At 38.6% G+C, this 11438-nt stretch overlaps 1 protein-coding gene, 1 long non-coding RNA gene and 1 other non-coding gene across 3 annotated transcripts in view; 1 reads left to right on the forward strand and 2 right to left on the reverse strand.

Moving 5' to 3' along the window:
• The window catches only part of LOC126359235 (EF-hand domain-containing family member B), a 364905-nt gene extending 361438 nt beyond the window's left edge, over positions 1–3467 (reverse strand). Inside the window, exon 1 of the mRNA XM_050007612.1 lies at positions 3380–3467. The gene's annotated coding sequence lies outside the window, so the exon portion shown is untranslated. The remainder of the gene's footprint in view (positions 1–3379) is intronic.
• Positions 3468–5728: 2261 nt separating this feature from the next.
• Positions 5729–11430, reverse strand: LOC126359277 (uncharacterized). The gene is made up of 2 exons (XR_007566228.1): positions 11287–11430; positions 5729–6041 (listed from the first exon to the last, which is right to left on the reverse strand). It is a non-coding gene; the product is annotated as an uncharacterized LOC126359277 (long non-coding RNA).
• Positions 7873–7947, forward strand: Trnal-caa (transfer RNA leucine (anticodon CAA)). Its single transcript has one exon. It is a non-coding gene; the product is annotated as a tRNA-Leu (tRNA).
• Positions 11431–11438: the final 8 nt, after the last annotated feature.

The raw sequence follows: 11438 nt of genomic DNA on the forward strand, positions 1-11438 counted from the left end.
TGGAATGTAGTCAAAGTAACACACACAATACTAACAGAATTAGATTAGGAAATGCGACACTAAAAGTAGTAGATGAATTTTGTTATTTGGTTGCAAAATAACTCTTGATGGCTGAAGTACAGAAGAAATACAATACAGACTGGCAACAGCAAGAAAAGCATTCCTGAAAAAATAGAATTTGTTAACAACCAATATAAAACTAAGTGTTATGAAGCTTTCGGAAGATATTTGTCAGGAATGTAGTCCATCATGGAAGTGAAATATGAATGATAGGCTATTCAGACAAGATGATGATAGGTTTTGAAATGCGATATTGTAGAAGGATGCTGAGAATTAGATAGGTTTAGATTGTATAACAAATTAGGAGTTCCTGAATCAAACTGGGAAAAAAAGAAATTCAGGCACAACTTGACCAAAAGACATTGTCAGTTTGGTATTGGGAGTAAGTGTGTGTGTGTGTGTGGGGGGGGGGGGGGGGGGGGGGGGGGGAGCGGAGGGAGGTGGGGGTAGTGGGGATTAAAACTGTAAAGGGAGACCAAGGAATGATTACAGTAAGCAGGTTCAAGTGGATGTTGGGTTAGGTTGTTTGGGGGAGGAACCAGACAGCGAGGCCATCAGTCTCATCAGATTAGGGAAGTACGTGGAACGAAGTCTGCAATGCCCTTTCAAAGAAACCATCCCACAATTTGCCAGGAGCAATTTAGGAAAATCATGGAAAACCTAAATCAGGATGACTGGACGTGGGATTGAACCATTGTCCTCCTTAATGCGAGTTCAGTGTGCTAGCCACTGCGCCACCTCGTTCTGTTCAAGTGGATGTGGCACAGCAGTTATGCTGAGATAAAGTTTTCCACATGGTAGACCAGCATGGAGAGCAGCATCAAATCAGTCACCTGACTACCAAAACAACAGATGAAAAATGCTGTACACACCTAATTAAATGTATAATTTTTGTAAATAAAATACAAATTGTATAAACTTTCTCAAAAATTCGAAGTAAAACAAAGTCTACATCTTATCTTTTATGTTAGCACTGTACAATGAATTTAGTATAATGCATAATAAATAACAGATTTTATTTGCTCCTCATTACTTATTAATGACACATAAGTCATTAATTAGAAATAAAAGAAAGGGCTGTAAATAAATGTTGAGAACATATTCCTTTCCTAAAATTACATTTTTGTTACAACATAAGGTCATTAAATCATTGGTTAAGCCACTGAAATCAATTTAGCAGCTGTGTTGTATTCTATCAGCAAGATAGCTGAATTTGATGGTCTACTTCCCCTATATTTGAGCTAAAGATAGTTTATCATCTTTAATTTGCTGAAACTGCATTGACAAGATGCTGCAGTCACTGAAATTGTCACAAGTATACAGTACTCAACTACTAAGATTTGAAAGTCGCTGTTTTATTAACTATGTCAGCTGTATTGATACGTCTGCTATATTTGACACCAAAATCTGCCGACATTTTTCAAAATAAGATACAGACTTCTCATTCCAGGTATTCCTGGCAAAAATTAAAGTGAGATGACAGTGTGTTATATGTGACATATATTTCCAATTTCATTTTTGATTCAATCAAATGATTTGGAGGTTAAACACTTTCACTCCTGTCCTCAGCTGGCTGAAACTGGCAAAAATCTTAAGCCTTCGGTCAAATAGCATATTTCTTTCCGGACCTACTCACTAACCTGTGATGTCTTACAGCACCACAGTGAAGTAGTGGCAAAACATGAGCTAGCTATGTAGGCACCACCTGTATGAACCAAGCACATGGTTGACACACAACCCATGTGATGACTGTTTGTTAGTAGTCATTTCTTTATGATGCTATCTGGATGAAGGAAAAAGTTTCGTCCCCTCTCCCAGTTAACTCTTAAATGGTCTTTTATTGCTGCCTTTTTCAACTTCATTTGGCCTGTTTTGCCGCGCCCCCCCCCCCCCCCCCCCCCCCATGTGCCTGGTTTCTTGGCAGAATCCTATCTTGACATAGCCTCAATACTGTCCTTGACATGGCCACTGGGAATGATTCACTGTCACAAAGATCATCGTGGAATGACCAATGTAACGAAACCAAGAGACTGCGAGGAGAGATCATAAGGTCAGAAACAATAAAGGTGCAGTGAGCAGCAATGAAGTGGGTAGGAGTGCTGTCATTTAAGAGAGAGACTGAGATCAGAAAGAAGCTGCCCAATCAAAAGGCTCCGAACAGATGAAATGTTACTTCCCCACAGAGGATGGTTTGTATTGAAATCCCCAAGTAGGAGCAAAGTGAGGGAGATGGATGGATGGATGGATGGATGGATGGATGGATGGATGGATGGATGGATGGATGGATGGATGGATGGATGGATGGACAGACTGAGGTGGTCATCTCAAACAAAAAAAGTGCCCTGCCTGGAGATAGACAAATGTCACAGATGTTGAATGCTGGGGTAGTTTGCACTTGCACTGCTGATGATTCCCAACTCTTGATCACAGATTCTTGTGTGTGGGCTTATTTGTTGAAGGCACAGGGATGGTTGAAGACAGGACAGCCCTGGGACTCCCAGGCTGCAGCTGTCTCAGACACCTGACCAGTGTTAGGCCTCTGATCTGTGAGTTTCCAAGGAGAGGGCTCCCGGAGGGAGTCTTATCATCTGTAGAAGCCAGAAAGAAATCTGCTTTGACAGCCAGCTGTGGAAATTGATTCCCAAAAGTGGTTCCACTAGAACCACGAGAGCTCTCGTTTGAAACATATTGAGGTGGTGGTGGGGAGGGGGCAGCAGCGAGAGTGAGTTTTGAATTATAATAGGTCATCGTGTTGAAGAGATGGAGGCATTCATATTTCTGCTTGCCTCAGTATGTAACAGGCTGTCAAAGGATTTATATTTTGTGTTTTGCTTTCTTTTTTTAAATACTGCACAAACTGGTAAAAGTGGAAGATTGTACTCAGTACAACTGACACACAATGACAACCTTCGTAGAACCATCACCACATTTTGAGTCTGCTGTGGAGCAGGATGACATAAAACCTAATCATAAACATATGAAACATCTCATGGGTGACAGGACATAAGGTTTCCCATCATACCTATACATCATAATGTTAACTTTTCCTGCGAGGGCATTTCCTTCTAAGGCTATGATGATAAATGTATCCCTTTGGTCATACAGCAGAGTCCCGCTAATATGAACCCCGGTAATCAGAACATTCGGTTAATCCGAACATGAAAAACGTTAGTTTAAGTATGGAAAACTGTGTGGTAAACCACTGTACATACACACTATTTTAATTTACACAGTACAGTAAACATGTATTAGAAAAATTGGAAAGGAAACATTAGGTTTAAACAATGCATAACAATGAAAGAAAAGCTGTCAAACTTACTAAAATACAGTGGACATTTTATCCCTGCTTTTTAGATGACAAAAACTCAGTCATTGTTTTTTGGCGTAATGAAGACAGTCTGTTATATGATGCATAGTTGCGCCATTGTCTCATAAACATCAAATCAGCAGGTGTAGCATTGGGCTGTTGCTCCAAATAATGTAGTGAAAGGTCAAAGGAATCTGCTGTCACTGTGTGGCATCAACTCTCCTTTGTCCTTTGTCGCTTTCAGGCTCATCATCACTTCTGTCACATCAGTCCAGTTCTTTCTGGTCTTGAGTCACAGCAGTAACTAAATCAGCATCAGTAAGGTTGTCCACACATGTCCCATCAACTGTCATCCACTCATCTACATCTCCTTCACTAGCTTCTTCACGTCCAGGGATTGTCTGTATCATTGGCAGTAGATTTTCCTCTTCATTTTCAGCTAGGTTGTCCTGAAATTCAAGAGATGTATACAGTTTGCTCCATGATTTTCTTAAGAGTATTTTCTGAAATATTCTGCCACGCCTCTGCGGCCCAATAAACAACATCCTTCACATTGGTCTTTTTTATTTTGTCCACTAAAGGAATGCTATCATATTGGATCAGCATTCTTAAAAATTGTTTTCTGTAATTCAGTTTTAATGTTTGCAGTACACCTGGCCCATCAGCTGTAGAAGTGGTGTAACATTCAGCAGCAAAAACTTCGCCACAATTTCTCCATCACATAATTCCTCAGTGCTGGGGTGAGATGGCAAGTTATCAATCAAAAGGATTGCACAGGGAGACAAATGATTTTCCTTAGAAAACCGTCAAACAGGGGAACAAACTGGCCCTGAAACCATTAATCCATGCTTTTTTCTGGTTGCAGTTTTTAAAAGCTGTGGCCCTAGCAGATTTGACGATCAGCATTAAAGGCAGCTTGTGATTACCAGCAGCACTGCTGCACACTGATAAAGTCACACAATCTTTGCACATTTCAAAACCAGGAGCATTGTCTTCTGCTTTTTGATGCCAGGCTCTTTGTTGGCAAAGCCCTAAAATTAAGGCCAGTCTTGTCAGCATTATAAATTTGTTGGGGGGAATACTTTCCCTCTCTTACCACTTTTTCAAACTCACCCAAGTATTCCTTTGCTGCATCACGGTCAGAAGAAAGCTTCTCTCCAGTAATTGTTAGCTGATGGATTCCATTACATTTTTTTGAATCTGTACAACCAACCCGCACTCGCACTAAAAGACTCATCACCATTCATGAACTTGTTCAGGTAAACGGCCTTCTTCTGAACCAGTGCTCCACTCAAAGGAGTTCCCCTTTCTCTTGGTTGGGTAAAGCAAAGGAAAAGAGCTTCATCCACTTTATCGTACTGGGACTGTTTCAAAGTCTGCTGAATTTCGAGTGTTTCCTGGAGACATTGCACAGGACTGTTCAAGTTTCAATTGGTTCTTCTTCCAATCACAAATGGTTGCTTTACCAACACCCAGTTCTGTTGCCAGTTTAGATACATTCGCACCATTGGCTATCCACTTCAAAGCATCCAGTTTTTCTTTGAGAATTAACATTGTATGTTTGCATTTACTCATATGAAAATACATACACCACTACACCTGAACGAATAAAATACAACTGTTACGTGTGCAGGCAATTCATAACTAACATAACCAAGCTAACTGGTAGTGCACTGTCCTCAGACACTACAAAGGTCTCAACAAGGGCAGGGAGTGAGAGTGAGCCACTGTTCCCACACTTGTTCCAATCTGTTACCGTGGTGCACCTACTTATCTGCTTGGTATACATCAATCTAGAAACTCGTCACCGGCTAATCCAAACAAATCAGTACTCCGAACAAGGTTCAGTCCCAATTAGTTCAGATTAATGGGACTCTACTGTACTTGGGACACTTTTCTACACATCTGACAAAAATTTGCACTTTGCTGTTCAAGATCAGCTGATAGTTCCTCACCTGTTGAGAATATAAGGTCCTATGAAAAAATAGCCCCTTGCACCATACTCTTGTGGGATATTAGTCACTGGTGTCTCATCCAGTCATTCACATCCCTGAAGAGCAGCAGAGGAATAGTGATCAATTTTGCAGTTTGCCCCATGAGTCAACTTCTGCAAATTTGACTTCTGTGTGTTCCACAAAGAACAGTCTGTTCTGTCACCGTTAAAGTATCTACATCTGTTCTAGTGCACACCACGTATTGAGTTAAATGATTTGCTACCAGTCATGTGGATTGTCCCTTTACCTGTGGAGTAGCCAGAGAAGGGAAAGCAGTGTGACTAGAGCTGTCTGCATTGAAATATGTAGATCTGAAATGGTAGAGAGCTTGGGCCTGGGAATGTTAAAATAAAATGCTGGACCAAAATTTAAAATTTTTTCATAATATTTATTTGTTTTAACAGTGACCAAATATACAAATCAAACCAGGTGTTGCAAAGCCACTATAACATTGATAGCAATTCCATTACTGAAAATTACACAACATTACAAAAAGTTTTAACATTCATACATAACACATTCAGGTACAAGGAACAGTGAGAGAATCAGTGTTAACAAGTTGATAAGTTTCAAAACAATAAATAATTAAAGAACTTAAAATAAATGCAACTGATTAGAAATCACCCATTAACCAGTCCGCCAGCTTGAGCTACATCAGAAATGGCTCCGTCCCTTCAAATCTAAAACACAGACATAGGTACATTCAAAATGCCATTACTAAAAATTGCATGCCGGAAGATCTTGCAAGGCCTTTACAATTTAATAATAAAAGTTTGAAAACCTCCACACAGCAAAACTGAATTTAAAGAATTACTGCAACAATTTAAAAGAAAAGCAAACAATCGAACATGATTGCCAGTTTTAACATAGGGGCCATTACATGAAACCATGTAACTAAAAACTAATCTATTGTAAAGTAATGAATGCAGAAATAGAACTTCCATGAAGCAATCAATATTAAAATATAATTCCTGTTTTCCTCCTTTTACAAATAGGCTTGAAAGAACTTAGACTTGCACTATGACAATGGAATGCTGATCCAGATTGTGGTCAAAGACTACTACAGCTGTTACTGTCCAAAACTAAGCAGCAAGCCGAGTTTCACTCAATGAAGAAGGGATTTCACTAATGCCAAGTCTTTTTTAGCTCTTCTGTTGCAGGTCAGAAAAGTGCCCAACATTTTCTTGGTTCGCCTGTGTTTGGCTTCAAGTAAATGCCAACAGCACTCCACCCACAACCAAGAAATGCATTGACTCCGAAGACGCAAACCTGTGAGCATGAAGGCAGGGGGAAGCAATAACTCTCCTACTGTTGCATGCACATCGTTTCCACAGACACTGATAAAATGAAAAATTGGGCCTTTTATCTTCAGTGAAAGGGGAAAAGTTAACTCTCCAGAACACCAAACAAAAACTGAAAACAAAGAGGAGCGCACATGCAATTAAGTAAACTCTGCGCCCTTTTGCGAGACGCCGACCAACCCTTTTGATTGGAAACAACCAACAGAGAAGTTTCATTAGTGGCAGAAATTAATTATAATGTGCACATGGCTCAATTCCCCTTTTAATTAATTAATATAAGTGCAGTGCAGCATTCCAATTATCAGGCTGACTTATGTGTCCTAATCTTTTTCATAGTGGCTCAGTCTTTAATAAGAAAGTTAACTGGAGATATAACTTTGATAACATGACACAGACCAACAAAGTGGCTGAACAACTTGGCAAAAAATTTCCGATTCCTCTACTAAGTACCCACAGAGCTTTCAAAAGAATTGTGACACTGACGTAATGAGGTACAGCACCCCTCTCCAGTGTTCAAGGCAAATATTGTTCTTGACTCCCAATTTGTCTGTAAAGGCCTTGGGAAATGATCAAGTAATTACCCAATTGCTTGGCTTTTACTCTGATCAGACAAGTCACATTAAAAGGAATGACTGTCTTGAACACTCCAAATGCGCAGAATAAAATTATGATTGCACAATCAACAATGTCTGTCGCCTGCAGTAAAAAAGAAAAACTATTTACTACCGTATTTCTTTCTCATGAATACCTGGCAAAACACAATCAAGAAGAAGAATATTGCTGCCTGTGTAAAGGAAAAAAGCATTCAAATATCCTCATATATTGGTCAAGTTGCTAGTGATTCTGAACACAATAAAAATGTTGATTGGCCAACTTATTTTTTACTCTGCTTGATATTTTTTTCATTAGGAAGTGTTCACACAAGTTAGCCAATGATTCACCCTTATCAAGGGCTTCAGAGTGAATCTTTTTATCTGTCAAGTTAATGGGCATGAAAGTTGAATACTGCTGCATGGACAATTCAGAGAGCCTAAACCTGATGTTTTAACCAACATTTAACTCCCAGGCTGTGGCTAAGCCATGTCTCTGCTATATCCTTTCTTTCAGGAGTGCTAGTTCTGCAATGTTCGCAGGAGAGCTTCTGTAAAGTTTGGAAGGTAGAAGATGGGGTACTGGTGGAAGTAAAGCTGTGAGGACGGGGTGTGAGTCGTGCTTGGGTAGCTCAGTTGGTAGAGCACTTGCCCGCAAAAGGCAAAGGTCCCGAGTTCGAGTCTCGGTCCGGCACACAGTTTTAATCTGCCAGGAAGTTTCATATCAGCTCACACTCCGCTGTAGAGTGAAAATTTTCATACTAAATAGCTTCATGGCACAGTTGTTCAATAAGAGGGACTTGACTGGGGTCCGTATTCACAACCCACAAATCCTGAACACAGTTACACAGGTTATTTAAATGCATCTGGTTTCTACAGATCTATGAATGCCATGGCGAGATTCCCTTCAAGAATTCCATATTTGCCTGCACATCAAAAAGCAAACTACTGCATACAGTGCAGACGCCATCTACTTCAGTCTGAAGAACTAAGAAAGCAGAATCAAAGATCATCTAACGAATGGATAATGGTACTACAGTACTTTTATTACAAATTATCACAAAGAAGCCAGTTCTTAGTAAGAAAAAAATAATTATGCAAGGAACGATCTGACAAGACTGCACACAGTATCTGCAGTGTGATTAAGGCTTGATAATAGCACGATGTCTCCTGTTAGGAAGAATGTCAAATCCATAAATGTTGGTAAAAACATTGCTAATGCAGAAAAGGTACCTCATCATGCATATCACAGAGGCTTATTTACACAGGAGTATCCACACATATTTACAGGAGTTATGAAGTTTCAATCTTTTTGGGCGCTGATGACCACGTTGTTTAGCGCCCGAAAACCTCAAACCACACACACACACACACACACACACACACACACACAACCTCAAATAGTTCCTACAACAGAGAAGATCAAGAGCTATGCAAATGTTTATATCACAAAAATGTGCAGTTACTTGTGAATAAGGTTTCTCACAACATACCATCATTTCTACGCAATGCAGATTTATTGGCAGCTCAAATAGTTTGCACAACTGATATCACTTGTGCCAAGTGAGAATGCAAAAACTGTAGACAACAGACAAATTTCTTTCTGAAGTTGAAGTTATTGAAGACAATACTCCTTCCAGTGGATGTGTGGGAAAACCACCAGATGAAACAAAAACTATCCAATTCACGACCATTACAGAAGGAGTTTTCCTTTTAAAGAAGTTACCAAAAGATTTCTCTCCTCACGCCTACAGTAGTGTTAGAGGACTTATGCACTGATAGCAAATTTGAAAGATAGTGAAATAATTTTGTATTCTGGTTTCTCAGAAAATCATGTCATAAAGTTTCAAAATGGAATAATGCATGCTCGCTGGTGTTTTGAAATTGTCACATTACTCACAGCTGTGATATAATATTGCATCAAAGATGAACTTATGGCAGTTTCACAACTATGTTATATCCGATTCAACGAATCATCAGCAGTATGACAACTGTTTTAAACGAGTTTCAGCAATGGGACCATAAGATTAAATTATGTCATTATTGAAATGATAGAGCAACACATCAGTTCAAAAAGATGGTAGATTTATTTCTGAGAACCTTCCATGCCATAAGGGAGATTCGGGATTTTCAGCTGACTGGAGCTCGCATGTAACAGGCCAAAGATGCAGTTGATGGAACTGGAAGCGATATCAAGAGGATTGCAGGATTGAGTGTACTGCATGAAACAAACATGTTTGTATTGAATACACATCATTGGTTGTAAATAGAATATTTGCAATTTGAATGTTGATAGAGAAGAAATTTTTCACCTTACTGTTGGTTCTCGAATGATGGAAAGATGCACAGAAAGTGCCAGGAACATTAGCCTTGTACTACGTTAGGTACAATTATATACCTCACTACATCTACATTAGCTCAAATTAATCATTTACAAGAGATGTCACCACATGAATGTATCATTATATGCATGGGAAATATCAACTCTGAGTAATACAGACATACATGATATCTCAGTTGTTATGCAATATGTAAATCATGAGACTGAGGAGAGTAATTTTGTGAGGGAAAGAAAAAGAAAGGGGAAAGAAACCACCTGGATCTAATCTATTACGGCACCAAAAACTGTGGAACATTATGTTCATCATTTTACAAACATCACTGAGTTAGACAAGTTAAATGTAAACATAAAACTCAGGTAGACATTGACATCTTTTATTTTATTGCCCATCTAGTATCATAGCACCTAATTGAGGAGCAAATCTTCAATGTCATGGAACATGTCTGTACATGAAATAACAACATGAAAATAACAACAGATAAAATAAAATGTTTATGGACCCAAAAATAGACAAGCCATAAGTTTCTGTGAATGCAATCAATAATATTACACAGGAATCAGCTTAAGTTTTCAAGGAACTCCTCAACAGAATAGGAGGAGTGACCCATGCTGAAACTATTCAGCTTTGATTGGAAAGTGTTTGGATTAACTGCGGAGATTTATGAATTCTTGTGGTAGCTTATTTAAAAATGGATGCAGCAGTACACTGCACAAGTTTTTGCACAAGAGTCAAGGAAGTACAATCCAAATACAGACTGGATTTCTGTCTAGTATTAACCGAGTGAAAGCTGCTAATTCTCGACACTAAGCTGATACTGTTGACAAACAACAGAAAATAATACATATAGAGATAGGCCAGAATAACCATACTGGATGAATATGTTCTAGCTGAAGATGCATTTGTAGGGTATGTTTATCTGAAACAACAGCTGGCAGCAAGTATCAACTGATTTTTGTTGTTTAATTTTCTGAGAAAATATATATTAAGTAGTTAAGTACCTGTTGGCATATTTGATATTTAATATCAATTTATCAGTGTAGTCCAGTAAAATGATTGTGGACTTCATTCATGACACCTTTTTGTAAGGTGTAGGCATCAAGTGGCTGCATGATAAATAACTCTTTACCTTTGTTGTATAGTGTTCTTGCAGTATATCTTAATCCTGTTTTTCAAGCTTTATGGCAATTAACATTCTTTTGGAAAAATGTCAAGTACTTAACGGCATGTAGAAATAAGACCCATTATTATGCAACCAAAATGAAAAGTTCAGGATAAACAGTAATGTATTACGCAAAAAAAATTGGTACTATAGCTTCAGTAGCTTTTCCTGTGATAGTGAAATTTAAGGGATGGGATGATGGTGCATTACTGCACACTCAGTGCTGCATCCGTAATTTGTTCTCATAACATCTGAAAAGCATTTATATGAGTTCTCTCTCTCTTTCTCGTCAGAATAACTAACGCAACATCTAGTTTTATAATCACTAATGACTAAAATTAAAGAAAGCAAGTAGCACAGACAGCAAGAAATTTTTTTTCCTTTTTGTACGATTAAAAATTTATTACTGTTGCTGTCCCTTATTTTTGTAGAACTATTGTGTAGTTTCAAATATAAAAAGTTAGGATTTTCATTCTACTATCGTGCAGTCAGTTTCGAGAAAAAATAAGATACAGAATAAAGAGAGATCATACCGCTCTTATAGAGGGGCTTCTATCTGTGAATTTCCCAATGTATGCCATTATAAATGTACTGCAACTTTCAATAACTCCTTCACACGCCTTTAACCATCAAAAGCAACACTCAAATTCAGCTCCTTTGGTGTGACGTAAGATGCATCACGAGC

This window comes from Schistocerca gregaria, chromosome 1 (assembly GCF_023897955.1).
Source record: "Schistocerca gregaria isolate iqSchGreg1 chromosome 1, iqSchGreg1.2, whole genome shotgun sequence".
Lineage (NCBI taxonomy): Eukaryota > Metazoa > Arthropoda > Insecta > Orthoptera > Acrididae > Schistocerca > Schistocerca gregaria.